Here is a 20,084-nt window from a genome sequence, read left to right on the forward strand (position 1 = left end):
TGCAAGGCATATGGGATCTTACCTCACCAATCAGGAATTGAACCAGCACCCCCTACTTTGGAAGGCAAGTGTAATGACTGAACCATCAGGGAAGTCCACAGAAGTGTGTTCACTTTGGTTTGTTTTTCTTTTTAATTTTATTATTATTATTTTTATTTTTACTTTGCAATATTGTATTGGTTTTGCCATACATCAACATGCATCCGCCACGGGTGTACACGTGTTCCGCATCCTGAACCCCCCTCCCACCTCCCTCCCCATACCATCCCTCCGGGTCATCCCAGTGCACCAGCCCCAGGCTTCCTGTATCCTGCATCGAACCTGGACTGGCGATTCGTTTCTTATATGATATTATACATGCTTTAATGCCATTCTCCCGAATCATCCCCCCGCCCCACAGAGTCCAAAAGACTGTCCTATACATCTGTACCTCTTTTGCTGTCTCGCAAACAGGGCTGTCATTAACATCTTTCTAAATTCCATATATATGCGTTAGTACACTGTATTGGTGTTTTTCTTTCTGGCTTACTTCCTCTGTATAATAGGCTCCAGTTTCATCCACCTCATTAGAACTGATTCAAATGAATTCTTTATAATGGTTGAGTAATACTCCATTGTGTACACTTTGATAAGGCATTCCATTTGAAGAAATTATGACACAGTTGATAATAAAAAAAAATTCATTGGTGTGTTGATTGTGGTGTTGAAGCATTTAGAAATAAATTTAAGCATCTTGTAGCTATGATACATTCATAATGGTAAATATAGATCTTGGATTCATAAATTAGATCTCTAAGTCAATACAATCTGTAGAAATAGTAGTACCTAAGCAGAAATATGATTCTCTTTATAGCTTAACTCTCATGCATGTTTAAAAAAAGACTGCTCTTCATGGAGTCCAGTCATCTTAACTTTCAACTTTATGGAGCATTCTACTAAATTTCTTTAACAGATAAAGGGCTGTAGAAATTTTCTGTTTATCAAGTATGAATTTCAGTAATACATCTTTCAAGGAATGTGTCCATTTCATCAGAAGCATTAATTCCAATAACATAAACCTGTTTATAGTTTTTTCATCCTCTTTATCTGTGTGATATGTGGTGAAAATTCTTTTTTTTTAATAAATACAGTCATCTAAATAAACACAGTCACATATGTGAGTGATATATATAAAATATATCAGTATTTATGTATATATATAAGATATATCAGTATCTTATATAATAAATACAGTTATCTAAATACATACAGTCACTCATGAGAGAATCAGTTCCTAGGCAGATGGATAGGGAGTCTAGGGGTCCCCAAGGAGATAGGGGTCTGGAATTCTCAAGGAGGAAGAAAGGACAAACTTTTTTTCTTTCTCCACATTCCTTAGGATTATATAACAATAATGTATCCTGCCTAAGGACAGTCTTTGGATTCAACCTTCTGTTATCTTAAAATGTTAATTATGGGAGTAGACCTGGTCTTTACAAGGATGTATCTTGCCTGAGGACAGTATTATCTTAAAATGTAAATTATGGGAGTAGGTCTGATGAGGTCTTTACAACCTCCAGATATTCTTTGGATTATATAACCTCATTGTTAACACTAGCAAGCGGGTACTCTTTCTGCCCCCTTCTGATGCCTATGTCAGAAGCTTTCTCTATCTCCTTTATACTTTAATAAAACTTTATTACACAAAAGTTCTGAGCAATCAAGCCTCGTGTCTGGCCCCGGATTGAATTCTTCTCTTCCGGGGGCCAAGAATCCCAGTGTCTTTGCGTGATTCAACAACAACCTTTCACTCACATATGTGACTGATATATATAAGATATATCAGTATTTATATATATCGGAGAAGGCAATGGCACCCCACTCCAGCACTCTTGCCTGGAAAATCCCATGGACGGAGGAGCCTGGTGGGCTGCAGTCCATGGGGTCGTGAAGAGTCGGACACGACTGAGCAACTTCCCTTTCACTTTTCACTTTTATGCATTGGAGAAGGAAATGGCAACCCACTCCAGTGTTCTTGCCTGGAGAATCCCAGAGACAGGGGAGCCTGGTGGGCTGCCATCTATGGGGTCGCACAGAGACTTAGCAGCAGCATATATATATATATAAGATATATTGGTATCTTATATAATAAATACAGTTATCTAAATACACAGAGTCACTCACATATGTGTGTGATATATATAAGATATATCAGTATTTTTATATATATATATAAGATATATCAGTATCTTATATAATAAATACAGTTATCTTAACACACACAGTTACTCACATATGTGACTGATATATATAAGATATATCAGTATTTATATATATATATATATATAAGATATATCAGTATCTTATATAATAAATAGAGTTATCTTAACACACACAGTCACTCACATATGTGACTGATATATATAAGATATATCAGTATTTATATATATATATAAGATATATCAGTATCTTATATAATAAATACAGTTATCTTAAGACACACAGTCACTCACATATGTGACTGATATATATAAGATATATCAGTATTTATATAAATATATATATATATAAGATATATCAATATTTTTGTCTTGTATATGTGAGGTCTTGTCTTTCAATATTCTTTAAGAGTTTTATGCCCTTACTCTGCCCGCAGTTTCCTCTGCGTGTATCCACCCATACAATTCAGCATTTCCCAACATTTCCCGACATACTGTGAAGACAAAGTCAGAACTCCAACTGTATACACTCTGCTATACATGTGGGAGAACTTGAAGAAAGCCCTTGACCTCCATTACTGTGCACTAAAGCATAGAAACATTTATGGCTGATGCATTTGACAGTGGCCAGCTGTAGACATTTGGAGGCTGTGTCTCCGTAGGAACTAAAATATTTATTCTGCTAAATATCACTCAGGTCTAGTGTTATTTTCTGAGGACCTGGATCAAACCTCTGAGCTTTCATCCAACCCTTGGAATATGTTCTAAATCTTGTGGGTGCGTGATCTTTTAGATTGTAAGCATCGCGAGAACCACGGGGGCTGTGCAGCATTCTCCATCCATGACAGTGGGGATGCCCAGTCCTTGCAAATCCTAGCATGCGCTTCTCATCCTCTTATGAGAAGGATGGAAGACGATGGAAGACGATCTTCAGATATTGTAAACAGTTACAACTTCCTGAATGAATCTGCCAGTCATCTTGTTCTTGCAGACACTGCATGGACTTCATGGTCTTGTGGATTGTCCAAGGCTCAGCTCCTGCCCATCTTTGGTTCATAGTGATCCGAAAGGTAAGAAACATCAGTTCTTCAGCTCAGTTGCAGAAGTACTGATGCTGTCAAAATACTGATTTATCCTGTCTTGGCCCATGGCATCTTCCACTTCCTCTCTATGAAGATCAGAGAGTAGAGCACAAGCTCCTTTCCCTGTAATGAATAAGATGCTTCCTGGGGACATTGTTCTGGAGCAGACTGTTCTGTCCCACTGTAGTAAGAGCATCCATAACCATGTCCCCTGTCCTGTGATGGTTTAGTCTTTTTTCTCCTTCTCCCCTGGACACCACGAGGACATCTCCTTTTAGTCCTCCTAAGAATTGTCTCTGATGGAGCACCTGCCTTTTAAAGAGATACGTTTCTGGATGGTTAAATTTAATGTGCTTATTTGTGTGTTTTAAAACGGGGGCTTTTGGTACCGACACACATAACTTAGGTGTGTATTAAACCAATTTATTTAACACTCAGAAATCAAACACCACCAAGCAGGACATGATTAGTGACCAGGAGAGATGAGATGGGAGAGGAAGTATGAGTGTGAAGAGAGAAGGATCACGTTCATCAGGAAAGTCGTCTTCACGTTGTTGATCTTGATTCCACGCAGAAGACGACGTGTCTAGTCTCAGTGACTCTTTCTGTAGGTGAATAAAACAGAACCAGAGGTTTAGTAGAGTTGATTGTGTGACTGCTGACAGGGGTGAGCCTCAGGCGGGACGCTGTCCAGGGTGCAGGAGCTGGTAGCTGATCCAATGTGAGAATCCTGGTGGACCTCACTATTCCACATCTCTGTGATATAGGTGGGTGTCCATGTGGAATCTCCCCCAAGATGTCCATATGGGGTGACCTTTACCACTGGGGCTTGATTGTAGGAATAATGATATCAGGATGCATGTTCAGGCTCGGTAAGTGGAGCACATGCCTGTAGTCACACGAGTCTTGTCTTTGAGTTCATCAAGAATTTATTTTCTAATATTTATGTTACATTGGATTATAGTTGATTAGCTATGATATGTTACTTTCAGGGGTATATCAATGTGATTAGTTTAAACACAAACACATTAATATATACTCTTTTTCTGAGTCTTTCTTATCGACGTTTTCTCAGAGTATTGCATGTAGTTCTCTCTGCTATACAATAAGATCTTTTTGTCTCTCCATCCTGTATATATTACTTCGCATCTGCTAAATCCCAAACTCTCAGTCCTTGTCACCAAGCCCCTCCGCCTCGTGGCAGCCTCAAGTCTGCCTTCCACATCTGTGAGTCTACTTCTGTATTGTAAATAAGTTTCTTCATGCCATATTTGAGATGCCACATATAAGTGATATCACGTGATGCTTGTCTTTTCCCTTTCAGACTTACTCAGGTTGAAAATCTGTAGGTCCACCCATGTTGCTGCAAATGGTATGATTTCATTCTTTTTTATGGCTGAGTAATGTTTTATTGTATATACGAAGCACATTTTTTTTTTTCATATTAATCTGGAAGCTAGTGAGTTTTCTTTTGCTTTTTTTTTTGGTCAAATTTTCTCTCAACAGAAATTTAAAAACCCATAGTTTAGTCTAGATCAGTGTGGTTTTCTGAGGCTGTCTTAGTTTAGAATGTTTAAAGATCTCACTTTAAGAAAATCACTACCTTAAAGGGAAAGTGAAAGTCACTCAGTTGTGTTCGACTCTTTGCTAACCCATAGAGTAAAGAGTCCATGGAATTCTCTAGGCCAGAATACTGGAATGGTAACCTTTCCCTTTTCCAGGAGTTCTTCCAACCATGGGATTGAACCAGGTTGTCCTGCATTGCAGGCAGATTCTTTACCCACTGAGCTATCAGGGAAGCCCCTGATAGAGGAATAGAATTCAAATCCATGTTTCAGTGTGGTTCGAAGGCCTTTAGATTCTGTCAGAATCATGTGAGATTAAACACTGATTTTGTAGAAATAAATTCTGAGCTCTCTCTAATCCCATTCCCCTGGATGAGGGAAGTATATGGGCAACCATGAGGTCAGGACTGACGGGAACACTAATTAGTTTCCACCAGCTTGTGGGGATTTCTGCTTCTCTCTGACGACTCTGGTCTGCAAGATTCCTGCAGGATGAAGCTCTCTCACCAAAGCTGCTCAGCATTAATCAACCAACACATTTGCAATTTAATATGGCTCAAGAGCAGAGAATTAAGTAAGGTAACAGACAAAGTTCTTTAGGGTAGAATGTAAGTGTTTGGGATATAATCTTTACCTGAATAATTTGCTAGGTATGAAATCACTACATTTGCTTTTTGACTTATTTAGTGGAACAACATTAGTAAGAGACCATTTTCAATTACACTCAGCTTGTTTTGAACTCCGTAGCTTTGCACAGGGAGGACACTCATCTAGTGGAAAATCTAAAGGACAGAAAGAAATGATCCGCCGATTACTACCATTTCCCTGGATTTCCAAGGCTGTTTTTTTTTTTTTTAAATAAGGGATTATGAAAAGCATTATCTATGAACAAAGAAAATTTGAATAAATTGATTTGTTTCCTGTTAGTATATTTACATGTCAAGGAAATTATATATTTAGGAAAAACTATAATTCCATTACCAGTCTCAATGATCTTCAAAACATTTTTATCTTCAATCTTCTTTTCTTTTACCAACTCATTGACCTTCTCCAAGGCTTCAGCTTCAATATCATTTACCTTAACTGAAAAACATCACACAGAAAGCAGAATTTTTGCCCCTTAGAACCCAGAGAAACTTCTGAACGCAGAAAAAAAAGTTGAGTGTGCAAGTCAGATCTTCCCTTGATATAAATTAAGCCTCAAACAGTTTCCATTTCCCATGACACAGATGTCTGCTGTCTGTCTTAGCAATTAATCCCTGTTGAACTTTAACTAGACTCCCACCAGCATCAACAGCAGGGCCCCAAAGACTCAAAGGAGCTCCATGAATTTGGGGTGCCATCCATCACAGGATGGATCCTGCTTGCTCTGAGACCTACTTCCTAATACCTGTATCTGCCATGCAGGTCTTGTTCTGAACCAAAATAAATAAGAAACACCATTCTGCTCTGACAGAACCACACTCACCATGTCACACATAATAATGGGAGATAATTTATTGGTTAATTAACTCACGCCTCAATACCTGTTCAGAAGTAGATTCATCTTCTGCTACTGGTATTCACACTTCTCAGTACTTCTATGTGCTTATGTGGGGTGATGTCAATGTTTATAAGAACAGTGCATTTGAAAAAATTGATCAGGATGAAGATTTATTATAAAAGTTTCTGTTCCAAGGCTTAGAGTGCACTGGAACACTGGTATAACATGAAGAAATTGAGAGAAGCCTCATTGTCTCCATCATTGAAATTAGAGTATTAAAAAGGAAAAACAAGAAACCAACACAGTATTGCAGTTAACCTATTAAAAAAAATTTTTTAATGTAATATTTTTAGTAAAACTCAATTTTTTATGTTTTAATATTGAGATTGAAAATTATTAGAAATAGCTGATGATCTGATTCTCCCCATCTGTACAAGCTCCTTTTTGTTGGTAGATTTTGTTCCAGGGTCCTTAACTCTCTGAACAAAGAGACAGGCCTTGTAGACTACATAATGGATATTTTCACCAAATGTTGATATTCTGAATAAAAGTACTGGCCATGGAAATGTTACATGAGAATTTCGATGTGAATAAGTATCACACATACCAAATATTATAGCAAATCTTGTCTTCACATCTTTATACACGTTGTCAACACATGCTACCCAAACTTTGTTGGACTTGTAAACAATTTCAAATACATTTGTACCCTCATCTGGGAGAGAGAGAAAAGATACATATATATATATATATATGACCGTACCTTCATTTACTGTCAATCAGATTTATGGTGGCAAATTGAGGATATCAGCAATGGTACATCCTGTGTTGATCTATCTCTCACTCAGTGTGTGGGCTGAATGATGAAGTTGTTATGACATAAAGGAAAACAGGCAAGACTTTTTCATCCCGCCTTCTCATACAACCCACCTGATACACGTAAACTGTAGTCCAATATGTACTCCTTAGGCCATGTAAAATTGGCAATGTTGTTTATGTCATTATAAAGAATTTAGGGATATAAATCTTAGCCAGCATCCCCAAGGCTTTGAACAGAAGCTACCTTTATGGTTGAACTCAGGATGATTTCCTTGGGCTCAGGTTCATTCACTTCACCTTGGATGGATGAAGATATTTTAAGATTGTTTTTAAAAAGTGAATGACAATGATGTGCAGACTCGTAAAGGACCCCTGAGATGTCAGTTTATAAGGCTGCTGTAAATTGTCTATGAGAACGGAACGAAACAGAGGTCTACACAAGTTATTCTTAATGAGTGACCGTCATAATTGGGAGGAGACCTCCAAGCAGTGTGTTTGAACCCTGGTCTCATGCCAAAGTAAACGGATTGGAAATCTTAGGGACTGCAGCCTGCTCATGCCTATGATTGTTAGTAGGAGTAGAAATCAGATGTGTAAGCTTACTGAATATAGTTGTTCCAAGATTTCCACCCAAACATACTTTGGCCAATGAAACAGTCATGCTTACAACTCAACAGTGTAAGTGCTGCGGGCTTTCTCTGTTCCCCTGACGCATTTTTCTACCCATTCTCCATTCACCCTTGAGAACAACACATATGCAATGTGGTTAATCACAGTAATGAAAACATTTGACATATAAGTGGAATTTTCTTTGTTCCTCCTCGAAGATTATGTGTGAGGTGTCAGCAGAGTGCCTGTGAGCAATGTGATCTTTTCAAAGCAAAGAAATATGTTCTCTAAGGTCAAGTCACTATCAGGTGACAGGGATGGTTTGTGCGCACATTAAATCCGAGCAGCAGTTCCAAAGATAAACTGCAAATACAAAGCAAGTCGTGTTGAAAGCCAAATGAAGGAAAAACGCAGAATTTTAAGAAAAAATTAACAGAAAACACCTTTTAAAAATGAGTCCCTGGAAACAGACATGTATCGCCGCCATGACAGACGTTGTGGGTTCTCACAACCCAGGCAGTGATTCATCAGAGGATATACTAAGAAAAAAAATCATAAAAATTAGAGAAAGAAAGGTTTGATTTTATCAAAACACACACTATTCTTCCATCACAACACAAGAGGGTTAAATATTGAAAGTCACATGTATACATACACATTGACAAAAACAGACAAACAAACACACAAATACACATGCTTATATGACATAAGGAAAATATATATATAATATACAATAAATATATATTGTTACTATAACAAAAGACTTTCACTTCATATGTATCATGTGTGAAAAAAAGGTATATTTGTGACCTAGCATACACATGAAACAAATATTAAATGGACAATAACCCAACAAAAATTGGATTAACGTTTGGTCAGATACCTTGGGAAATAGTTTCCACAATGAATTGTGTTCACTGTTATTACTCATTATGAGACGGCATTGAAGTTACTCAAAACAACCAAATTCGGAAGAAAACCCAGTTTGCTATAACTGCAAAATACACAAAATGTTATCTATGCAAGCAATATTCTTTCACTTGGCTTGAAAAATGTGACTCCCTACATATGCAGACGCAGAGAAAAACGTTTAAATATTCATGCTGATGGGGAAAATGATGCAGGGCTCATAATCTTGTCATCTGAAGTTTTAGAAGAGGAGAGAATAGTTAGATCCATTATTACCTGTGGCTCAAGGGGTAGATATTTAATGGTGAGGAAAAGGAGATTTTTGGCGGAGATGGCAGAATTTTAGATTTGGACTGTGGAGGTCATAAAAAAGGTATGCTTCTGACAAAACACAATGAACTATGCCTCCACAAAGGTGCAGATAATAACACCTAAATACACTTCAGTAAAGTGGAATTCAGAAAGAGCAGCCTCATGCAAATACAAACATAGAACTAAAAACTGGCAAAAACAACAGAGAAAGATAATATGGTGTTCTTAAAAAAATTAGTGAAAACAGACTGTTATATCTCCTGACATAGGATATACGTAAGTCTGTGCATCTATATCTATATGTGTGGTTGTAGTTTGTTTGCAAGTGTAGAATAGACATGAAGTGAAGTGAAGTGAAGTCGTTCAGTCGTGTCCGACTCTTTGTGACCCCATGGACCCCACGGACTGTAGCCTACCAGGCACTGAGGAGCCTCTCAGCCTCTCAGTCCATGGAATTTTCCAGGCAAGAGTACTGGAATGGGTTGCCATTTCCTTCTCCAGGGGATCTTCCCAACCCAGGGATCGAACCCGGGTCTCCTGCACTGCAGGCAGACGCTTTACAGTCTGAGCCACCAGGGAATATATCATATATTGCATATGTACTATAGACATATACATATGCAATACATGATATATAAAATTTGTATGTTAATATGTCTCTAAACCAATCTCTCTAAGCAAAAATCTTGTAGTTGTTTTTTTCTTCATATTTTTATTCCTCCCTATACATCCCTGAGTTTGCGTGTTCTAAGTAAACCATCTGCAGTGTAGTGGACATTCCCTGAGTGGTCCTTGGGGCTCTGAGTCTTTAGTAAACTCAGTGGTGATGAAACCTCCCATGAGGAAGCCCTGCGGGCAGAGCTCACTGTGTGATCTCCCCCGCCCTCGCTTCTGGGCTCAGTGGAAACCATCTCTTACAAATTCCACAGGAAAGGGTCAAGCCCCTGGTGGGGACTGTGGATTCCAGGACACGAGCCTCTTCCCTGTGCTGTGTCCCTCTTTCCTTCAATGAGTTGATGCCAGCGGAGCTTCTGGGACCCCCCCCCCGCATCCCTATTCTAAGCAAAGGTTCCAGGACATTCCCTGGAGGCTCTCAGCGGAACTGCCCCCCCAACCCCCAGCTCAGAGACCCTGCTCAGCCCCACAGCTCAGGGCGTCATGCTCTCAAATCATCCAGAGAGTTCCCTGCAGATGGGAAAACACACTCTCCCTCAGGCTCAGGGTTTGTAGGTGTCTTCCCTCTGGGTTATTTCTACTTACTTGACAAAAAAGTAGAAGTCTACTGTGCTCTTTGTATCATCAAACACAATATGATACACATATACCCTGAAAGGCGAGTTCTCGGCGGTCTTTGCCTTGTCACTGTAGGCAATGGAGAAGGTTCTCCATTCTCCTGAAAGCTAACAGCAACGTTCCCCTTTGAAATTTCAGTCCTTGTCTTTTTATTTCATCCAGAATCATCCCTCATGAATCTCCCCACATTTGTGCAAATCAGCACGTGCGATCTGACTTGACTGAAGAAAGCAACTGATAAAAAATTTAAAAATGAACTCAGAGTGAAAGCAAAAATTAAGACATTTCTGACATAACTTGAGCTCTGATGTCAAATGCAAGAACTCCAACAGCTGTCTGGCTGATCATCTTTCTCTGTTACAACAACAAGAGTCAATTAATACAGAGTAGAGACCACTCCAGTGTTCTTGCCTGGAGAATCCCAGGGATGGTGGAGCCTGGTGGGCTGCCGTCTATGGGGTCGCACAGAGTCAGACACGACTGAAGCGACTTGGCAGCAGCAGCAGAGATGCTGCAGAGACCAAATGGAAGAGGTATAGAGCCAGGAAATGGAGCAGAGCTGAGTTGGAGGCAGACGGTTCAGCTTATGGATCCACATAACAAAATCACAAAAGGGACACACACACACACACACACACACACACAAGACCTCCCAAATCAGACCATCTCTGGTACCTCTGAGAGACTTTGCTCAGCTTCCTCTTCTTGGGCGGCACAAACCAGAGCAAGGAGAAGAGTCAGGAACAGAACCTTCATCTTGTGTCTCCCGTGGTCTTTCTTCTGGAACAGCTGAGGGTGTTCCAGAGGTTGGAGTGCATGGGAATTGGTGCCGCTTTTTATAGGATCGCTTTGTTGGCATGGTGCATCATGAACCAATGGTTGTCCTTCCTAACAGGAAGGTTGCACAGAAGTCATCTTCAATATCCTGCTTGGCAGGGATGAACTTTCATGGCATTCTGTGACTGTAATCATGGGGATTGTTTTAAGAGATGCTTAAGTGAATCTGAACATTGGACCTTTACAGTGAGTGAGAAATCACAATACATGTCTGATATTTCAGGTCAGGGATATTTATTTTCCTTTATATCTTGGAATCCAAAGTGGGATTAACTGTCCAGGAGACATATCTCTGACTCTGTACTCTTTCTATAACATTGAAGGGATACTTTTAAATGTATTTTCCTATATATTGAATTTCAAAAATTGAATGTGTGCTTAACATAGTTAAATGGTTTCCTTCCAGACCCTTGGAAAGCCTCCTATTTCTCTGACGTGGTGAAAACCTCACCACCGAGTGTTTATCACCTCTCCTCCCCCACAACAGGCTCTGTCTTTGTTTTAACTAAGAGGACAATCCATTCCTCTGTGAAGTTAAGGCCACTTAACTTCATCTGAAGAAGCCCTGGGACCAGTTCATTTCTGTCTCTCCTTTTCCAGACACCCTTTGACCTATCCAGTTTGTAACGTATCATTTACTCAGTGACTCAAATAAGCAAGAGAATAGTTCTTGTAACCAGCAGTCCCACTGCTGGGCATACACACGGAGGAAACCAGAAGGGAAAGAGACACGAGTGCCCCAGTGTTCATCGCAGCACTGTTTATAATAGCCAGGACATGGAAGCAACCTAGATGCCCATCAGCAGATGAATGGCTAAGAAAGCTGTGGTACATATACACAATGGAGTATTACTCAGCCATTAAAAAGAATCCATTTGAATCAGTTCTAATGAAGTGGATGAAACTGGAGCCTATTATACAGAGTGAAGTAAGCCAGAAAGAAAAACACCAGTACAGTATACTAACGCATATATATGGAATTTAGAAAGATGGTAACAATAACGCTGTGTACGAGACAGCAAAAGAGACACTGATGTATAGATCAGTCTTATGGACTCTGGGGGAGAGGGAGAGGGTGGGGAGAATTGGGAGAAGGGCATTGAAACATGTACAATATCATGTATGAAACGAGTCGCCAGTCCAAGTTCGATGCACGATACTGGATGCTTGGGGCTGGTGCACTGGGACGACCCAGAGGGAGGGTATGGGGAGGGAGGCGGGAGGAGGGTTCAGGATGGCGAGCATGGGTATACCTGTGTCGGATTCATTTCGATGTTTGGCAAAACGAATACAATATTGTAAAGTTTAAAAATAAAATTAAATTAAAAAAAAAAAAGCAGGCTTCCTAACTCTAAACACGTAGTTATTTTCAAGCAGTCAAAGAATCGGTTTTTTATATTTTTTCTTAACCAGAGAGCGTAGTTCCCTGACCAGGGATGTAAAGAGCACCCCTGCAGTGAGAGGCTGGAGTCTTAACCACTGGACCACCAGGATAGACCTGACTCAGGTTGTGTCCTGGGGATTTTGTACTTGATGGGCAGATTTGGGCAACCATGTATATGACAGGGCCATTTCTTGGTGAAAAGAAAGAGCAAAGGACCTGTTTTTGTGGTTGTTCAGTCGCTCCGTCGGGTCTGACTCTGTTATGGACCCTGAATGCAGAGCCATTTTCCAAGGGTCATTCAGGCACATGCATGGGAGTGTGGGTTCAAATGAAGGGGTCCTGGTGAGCACTATCCAGTGGATAAGGAGGAAGGCTTTAGAAAGCCAGGGGGTCACTGGCCCAGGCATGTCTAGAAGTCATCCCCGACTCAGTGGACATGAGTTTGAGTCAACTCCGGGAGTTGGTGATGGACAGGGAGGCCTGGCGTGCTGCAGTCCACGGGGTCGCAAAGAGTCGGACACGACTGAGCAACTGAACTGAACTCAACTGAGCACCCAGACAGTGATTGCTTGTCTCTGAGACCTAGGACACCAGGGAAAGACAGGCACCAGGGTTCAGTCGGACAAGTGACGGTGCTGTGTAGGACAAGGTCCTCAGTTGTGTAGGACAGGGGACAGTTGCCTGGTAGGCAACTCTTTGTGACCCCATGGACTGTAGCCTGCCAGGCTCCTCTGTCCATGGGATCTCCTAGGCAAGAATATCGGAGTGGGTTGCCATTTCCTCATGCAGGGGGATCTTTCCAACCCTGGGATCAAACCTGGGTCTTCTGCATTGCAAGCAGATTCTTTACTGCTGGACTGTTGGAACCACCTGGGAAGACCAGTTAGACAAATAAAAGTGTATAAGGATGGGAGGAAGACATCCGTTTGTTCTTTGGGGGAGTGCCCACCTAGAAGCAGGTAACACAGAGTATGGAGTCCTCTGAAATGGGTCACTGGATTGCACATCTCAGCATAGGTTCCAAAGGTGCCCCCATTAGTCTGAGTCAGGACGGATGTATAATTTCCCCACTAAATGTCTAGGAAGTATTTTCAGATGCACACAGCCCAAGCAAAGGACAGATCAACACTCAATGTGAGCAGTGGAGGTAGCATCTATATTTTCTCTCGAGTTTTCCTGCCAGGAGTCCTCACCACTCGGACCGTCCTTTGAGCTCGTGTTGCCACTGAGAACCCCTCGAAGCTCTCCAGCTAGACAGGAACATAGAGACATGAAATTAAAAAAAAGAAAAGTGACATATCCATGTCCTTCCTCATACTTTGGAAACCTTGAGGTTTCCAGGTTGATGTGGACAGGAGGAAATTTCCTACGCATGTCAGAGAGGACCGGTCCCGTAGAGAAAGGTCCCATTGTATCTCGCCACTGGGCACCTTTGTTTTTATGTTCCAGTATTGATATTCACCAGTGCGTGTCTGTTTCCTTTCAATCCTGCATGTTAGTTTTACCAAATGATGGACAGTCAATTCCTTTGTGGGTGTTTCAAATGTCAGTCGCTTGATTTAGTCCTTGATCAAAGTGTGTTATTTTTCAAGTATATAGGGTGCCAGTTTTCCACCCCTATGCCCTATGTAATAAAGGGTGAGTCTTAGCTAATGTTAGTTTGGAAACAAGAGCCAGTATCAACAGGAAATCCCACACATGCCCTTCTCAAGCTGTGTGCGCTGAGTGAAAGAAGAGTTTCATTCTCTGCACCATGTCTGGATTTCTCCTTTATCTGTCAGGGACAGACAGGAAAATAAGCTATCATGTGCTATAAATGTCTACCTACAGTTCAGTTCAGTTCAGTTCAGTTCAGTCGCTCAGTCATGTCCAACTCTGCGACCCCATGAATCGCAGCACACCAGGCCTCCCTGTCCATCACCAACTCCTGCAGTTCACTCAGACTCATGTCCATCGAGTCAGTGATGCCATCCAGCCATCTTATCCTCTGTCGTCCCCTTCTCCTCCTGCCCCCAATCCCTCCCAGCATCAGAGTCTTTTCCAATGAGTCAACTCTTCGCATGAGATGGCCAAAGTACTGGCATCATAAAAAAAATGTGTGTTCTATAAGATTCCTTGTGTCCACACTTTGGCCTGAATTTGGTAAAGACAGATTTAGTGCCAACCAGAGCCCGAGCCTCAGAATTCAGCAGGAAGCAGAGAGATTCAGAATATCGTCCAGCGACCAGTCTTCCTGTGAATGGAGACAAGAAATATTAATAGAAGAAAGAAAGAATTGACAAATAGATCCTTGTTTATAAGTCGCAGGATGAAGAATAAAGAAGGTGGGAACTTAGAGTGTGTTTGGGGTCCTGTTTTGGAAAGAGGGAATATTTCCATAGAGAAGGTTTTGAGTGATGCTCTGAGGAGAGTTGAATGAGTGAGGTTAGTGTGTATCTGTGAGAAGGATGCAATACAACTCAAGGCCAGAAAGTACAAATGTGTTTTGAAAGGTCCCTTTGGTTGGTTGTATCTCTCAAAATTCTACAAATGTGTTCACTTTTTAAAATATTTATTTATTTTACTTGGAGGCTAATTACTTAACAATATTGTTGTGTTTTTTGCCATCCATTGATATGAATCAGCCATGGGTATATATGTGTCCCCATCCTGAACCCCCCTCCCACCTCCCTCCCCATCCCATCCCCCTGGGTCATTCCAGTGCACCATCCCTGAGCACCCTGTCTCATGCATCAAACCTGGACTGGCGATCTCTTTCACATATAATAATATACATGTTTCAATGCTATTCTCTCAAATCATCCCACACTTGCCTTCTCCCACAGACTCCAAAAGACTGTTCTGTACATCTGTGTCTCTTTTGCTGTCTCACATATAGGGTTATCATTACCATCTTTCTAAATTCCATATATATGGTTAGTATACTGTATTGGTGTTTTTCTTTCTGGCTTACTTCACTCTGTATAATAGGCTCCAGTTTCATCCACCTCATTAGAACTGATTCAAATGGATTCTTTTTAATGGCTGAGTAATACTCCATTGTGTATATGTACCACTGCTTTCTTATCCATTCATCTGCTGATGGACATCTAGGTTGCTTCCATGTCCTGGCTATTGTAAACAGGGCTGCGATGAACATTGGGGTACACGTGTCTCTTTCCCTTCTGGTTTCCTCAGTGTGTATGCCCAGCAGTGGGATTGCTGGGTCATAAGGCGGTTCTATTTCCAGTTTTTAAGGAATCTCCACACTGTTCTCCATAGTGGCTGTACTAGTTTGCATTCCCACCAACAGTGTAAGAGGGTTCCCTTTTCTCCACACCCTCTCCAGCACTTATTGCTTGTAGACTTTTGGATCGCAGCCATTCTGACTGGCGTGAAATGGTACTCATTGTGGTTTTGATTAATTAATTAATTTTAATTGGAGGCTAATTACTTTGCAATACTATAGTGCTTTTCGCCATACATCGACATGAAGCAGCCAGGGGTACATGTGTCCCCCATCCTGAAGCCTGCTCCCACCTCCCTCCCCATCCCATCCTTCAAGGTTGTCCCAGTGCACTGGCTTTGAGTGCCGTGTCTCATGCATCAAACCTGGACTGGTGGTCTATTTCACGTATGGTAATATATATGGTTCAATGCTATTCTCTCAAATCATCCCACCCTCGTCTTCTCCCACAGAGTCCAAAAGTCTGTTGTATACATCTGTGTCTCTTTTGCTGTCTTGCATATAGGGTCATCATTATCATCTTTCTAAAATTCCATATATATGCATTAATATACTGTATGGGTTTTTTTTCTTTCTGACCTACTTCACTCCGTATGATAGGCTCCAATTCCATCCACGTTATTAGAACTGATTTAATGCATTCTTTTTAATGGCTGAGTAGTATTTCCTTGTGTATAGGTACCACAGCTTTCTTATCCATTCGTCTGCCAATGGACATCCAGGTTGCTTCCACTGCTGGGCATACACACCAAGGAAACCAGAATTGAAAGAGACATGCGTACCCCAATGTTCATCACAGCACTGTTCAACATGTGATATTTGTTTTTCTCTTTCTGACTTACTTCACTCAGTACAATAGTCTCTACGTCCATGTATTTTTGCTACAAATGGCCTGATTTCATTCTTTATTGTGGCTGAGTAATACTCTGTTGAATATATGTACCACATCTTTCTTATCATATTCATCTGGAAGCTGGTGTTCTTGTTTGTTCTTTTTCTTTCATTTTTCTTTCTCAATAAAAAATTAACACCCACTCTTTAGCTGAGATCAGTCTTGTTTTCTGAAGCTGTCGTAGTTTAGAAAGTGTAAAGATTTCACTGTAAGAAAATCCCCTTCTGAAGGGGAATATAATTCAAATGCACAGACAGTGTGGCTGGAAGGCCTTTACTGTTTCTGTCAGAAACATGTGAGAATAAACACATGTACTTGCCGGAAAGTGAGCTCTCTTTAATCCCCATTTACCTGGACAGCAATGAGGTCTGGACTGACGGGAACACTAATTAATTTCCACCAAGTTGTGGCCTGATGACTCTGGTCTACAAGACCAGAGTTTCTCCCTGATGACTCTGGTCTACAAGATTCCTGCAGGATAAGGCTTTCTCTTCAAAGCGGCTGAGCATAAATCAACCAATTGTCAATATAAAATGTCTCAAGAGATGAGAAAGTCCCTAATATAACAAAGTCCTCCAGTGATAGGATGTAAATTGTTAGGACAAAAAAACATGATTATCTAGGAAATTCGGTAGGTATAATATCCCCATGTGTCCTTATTGCTTTATTTAATTGAACAGCATTAGTAACATATGACTGTCACTTACATTGTTGTTATGGCCCTTGTTGTCCACAGGGAGCCCAGACATCTGGGGGAAGATCAAAAAGACAGGAAAAAGAGATCCACCAGTTACAACCAGGAAGAAGAAATCCACCAGTTACAACCATTCTCCTCTATTCTCAAGGATGTTTCTCTTTCAAGTAAGGGTTCACATAAAACCATGATATATGAGATAGATAGATAGATAGATGAGAGATAGAAATTTTAAAAAATTGATTTGTTTCTGGATAGTGTATTTACATATCAGGGGAACAATATATTTGTGAAATGTACAATCCCCTTACCCCTTTTGATGAAATTCACAATATCTTTCTCTCCAATCCCTTTCTCTTGAACTTCTCCAAGGCTTCATCTTCAATATTTACTTTAACTGAAAAGCACCATGCACAGAGTAGAATGCATGCCCCCTTAGAACTCAGAAAAATTCCTGAATACAGAACAGGAAGTTGAGTGTGCAAGTCAGATCTTCACTTGTTATAAAGCAATCCTCAAAGAGTTATCATTTCCCATGACACTGATGTCTGTTGTCTGTCTTAACAATTAATCCCCATCCAACTCTGTAACCAGACTCCTGCCAGCAGCAGCAGCAGGATCCCAAAGACTTGCAGGAGCTTCATGAAGTTGGGGCTCCATCCATCACAGTATGGAATGGACCTACTGCTTAAACAACTTCCTAGTATGTGTACCTGCCCCTCAGGTCTTCTTCTGGACCCAAATAAATAGAAAAGAGGGTTTTCCCCTATCAGACACATACTCACCACGGCACACATAATAATCGTGTGTAGTCGCTCAGTCGTGTCTGACTCTTTGTGACCCCATGGAGTGTAACCTGCCAGGCTCCCCTGTCCATGGGGTTCTCCAGGCAAGAATACTGGAGTGGGTTGACATTTCCTCCTCCAATAATAATGGCAGAGGATCTATTCTTTAATTAACCCACTCAAGATTCTATCCAGTACCTTGCCTTAAATAGATGCATGTTGTTCCAATGGTATTCACACCTCTCAGGGCTTGTATGTGGGTATTTGGGGTGACGATAGGATTCATAAGAACAAAGCATTCAAAAAATTGAACAGGATGAAGATTTATTATAAAAAAAGTGTCTATACCATGGCTTAGAGTGCATTGTGAGACTGGTATAAACTGAAGAAATTGAGACTAGCCTCATTATAGCCATGGCTAGAAATTGAGTTGTTTAAAGAAACTAGAAACCAACACAATATTTCATTTTCCTCTATTAAAGATACAAAAAAGTAAGTTACTTCTAGTAGAACTAATTTTTTTAAAAATGTTCAACTAGTTTGAGTTATTTGTAAATGTCTGATGATCTGATCCCCCTGACCCCTACAAACTTCTCTTTCTTGGTAGATTACATTCCAGGGTCCTAACGCAGTGAACGTAAAGACGTAGGTGTGCAGACTGAATAACGGATATTGTCCCCACATCCTGATTTTATGGATAAAAGTGATGGCAATGGAAATGACACATGGTAATGTCTATGTGAATATGAGGATGTCATACATACCAAATACGTCAACCAGCTGTGTCTCCACGCCTTCCTCATTCACGTATCCAATACACTGTATCTGAACAGTGTTGGACTCAAACTATAAGTTGTTTTATCCACTCGTCTGTGTGAGAGAGAAAAGATACTTACATACAAGCCCGTCTCCACGTATTGCCAATTCTATTTACTGTGGCAAAGTGAGGGCGTTAGCAAGGGGGCATCCTGTACTGATCTGTGCCTCATCATCGATGGGCTGAATTCTACAGTTCTTCTGACAGCTAGGACAGCAGGCAAGAATTTTTTATTCCCACCTCTTCATACAGTAGATCTGATACGTTTAAATGTAGTCAAATACAGGCCGTGTAAAATCAGAAGTGTTGCTTAGGTCCGTTATCAGCATTTAGAGATATAAATCTTAGCAGCATTCCCATTGTTCTGAACAGAAGCTGCCTTTATGGTTGAACTCAGGATGATTTCCTTGGATTCAACTTCATCCACCATACCTTGGGAGCATTAAGATGTTTTAAGATGGTTTTGAAAAAGTGAATGACACGGATATGCAGACTCAGGATACACCCTTGAGACAGGTTCTTAAGTGAAAGAAAGTGAAAGGGAAAGTCTCTCAGTCGTGTCTGACTCTTTGTGAACCCATGGATTTACAGTCCATGGCATTCTCTAGGTCAGAATACTGCAGTGGGTAGCTGTTCCCTCCTCCAGGAGATTTTCCCAACCCAGGGATTAAACCCAGGTCTCCCACATTGCAGGCAGATTCTTTATCAGCTGAGCCACAAAGGAGACCCAATGATACGTCCCTGAGACTTTGGTTTGGAAGGCTGTTGTAAATTAGCTGTTAGAACCATATGAAAAATGGGTCTGCACATGTTATTCTCATTGAGTACATGAGTGCTTAGTCGCTCAGTCATGTCTTATTCTTTTTGACCCCACGGACTGTGACCCACCAGGCTCCTCTGTCTCACTGAGTCACACTCACAACTGAGAGGAGACCTCCAAGCTGTGGGCTTGATCCCTTACTCCCGACAAAGAAAAGTGTTTGGAAAACTTAGGAACTGCAGCCTGCTCGCCCCTCTGGTTGTTAATTGGAGCAGAATTCAGGTGTGTGGGGATATTCAAGGATGTTGCGCCAAGATTTCCACCCAAACGTACTCTGATCAGTGAAACACTCTTACTTACAAGTCAACAACATAAGTTCCATCATCTTGCTTTGGTCCCATGATGTGTATTACTTCCTG

This window comes from Bubalus kerabau, chromosome X, assembly GCF_029407905.1.
Source record: "Bubalus kerabau isolate K-KA32 ecotype Philippines breed swamp buffalo chromosome X, PCC_UOA_SB_1v2, whole genome shotgun sequence".
In the NCBI taxonomy this organism is placed as follows: Eukaryota; Metazoa; Chordata; class Mammalia; order Artiodactyla; family Bovidae; genus Bubalus; species Bubalus kerabau.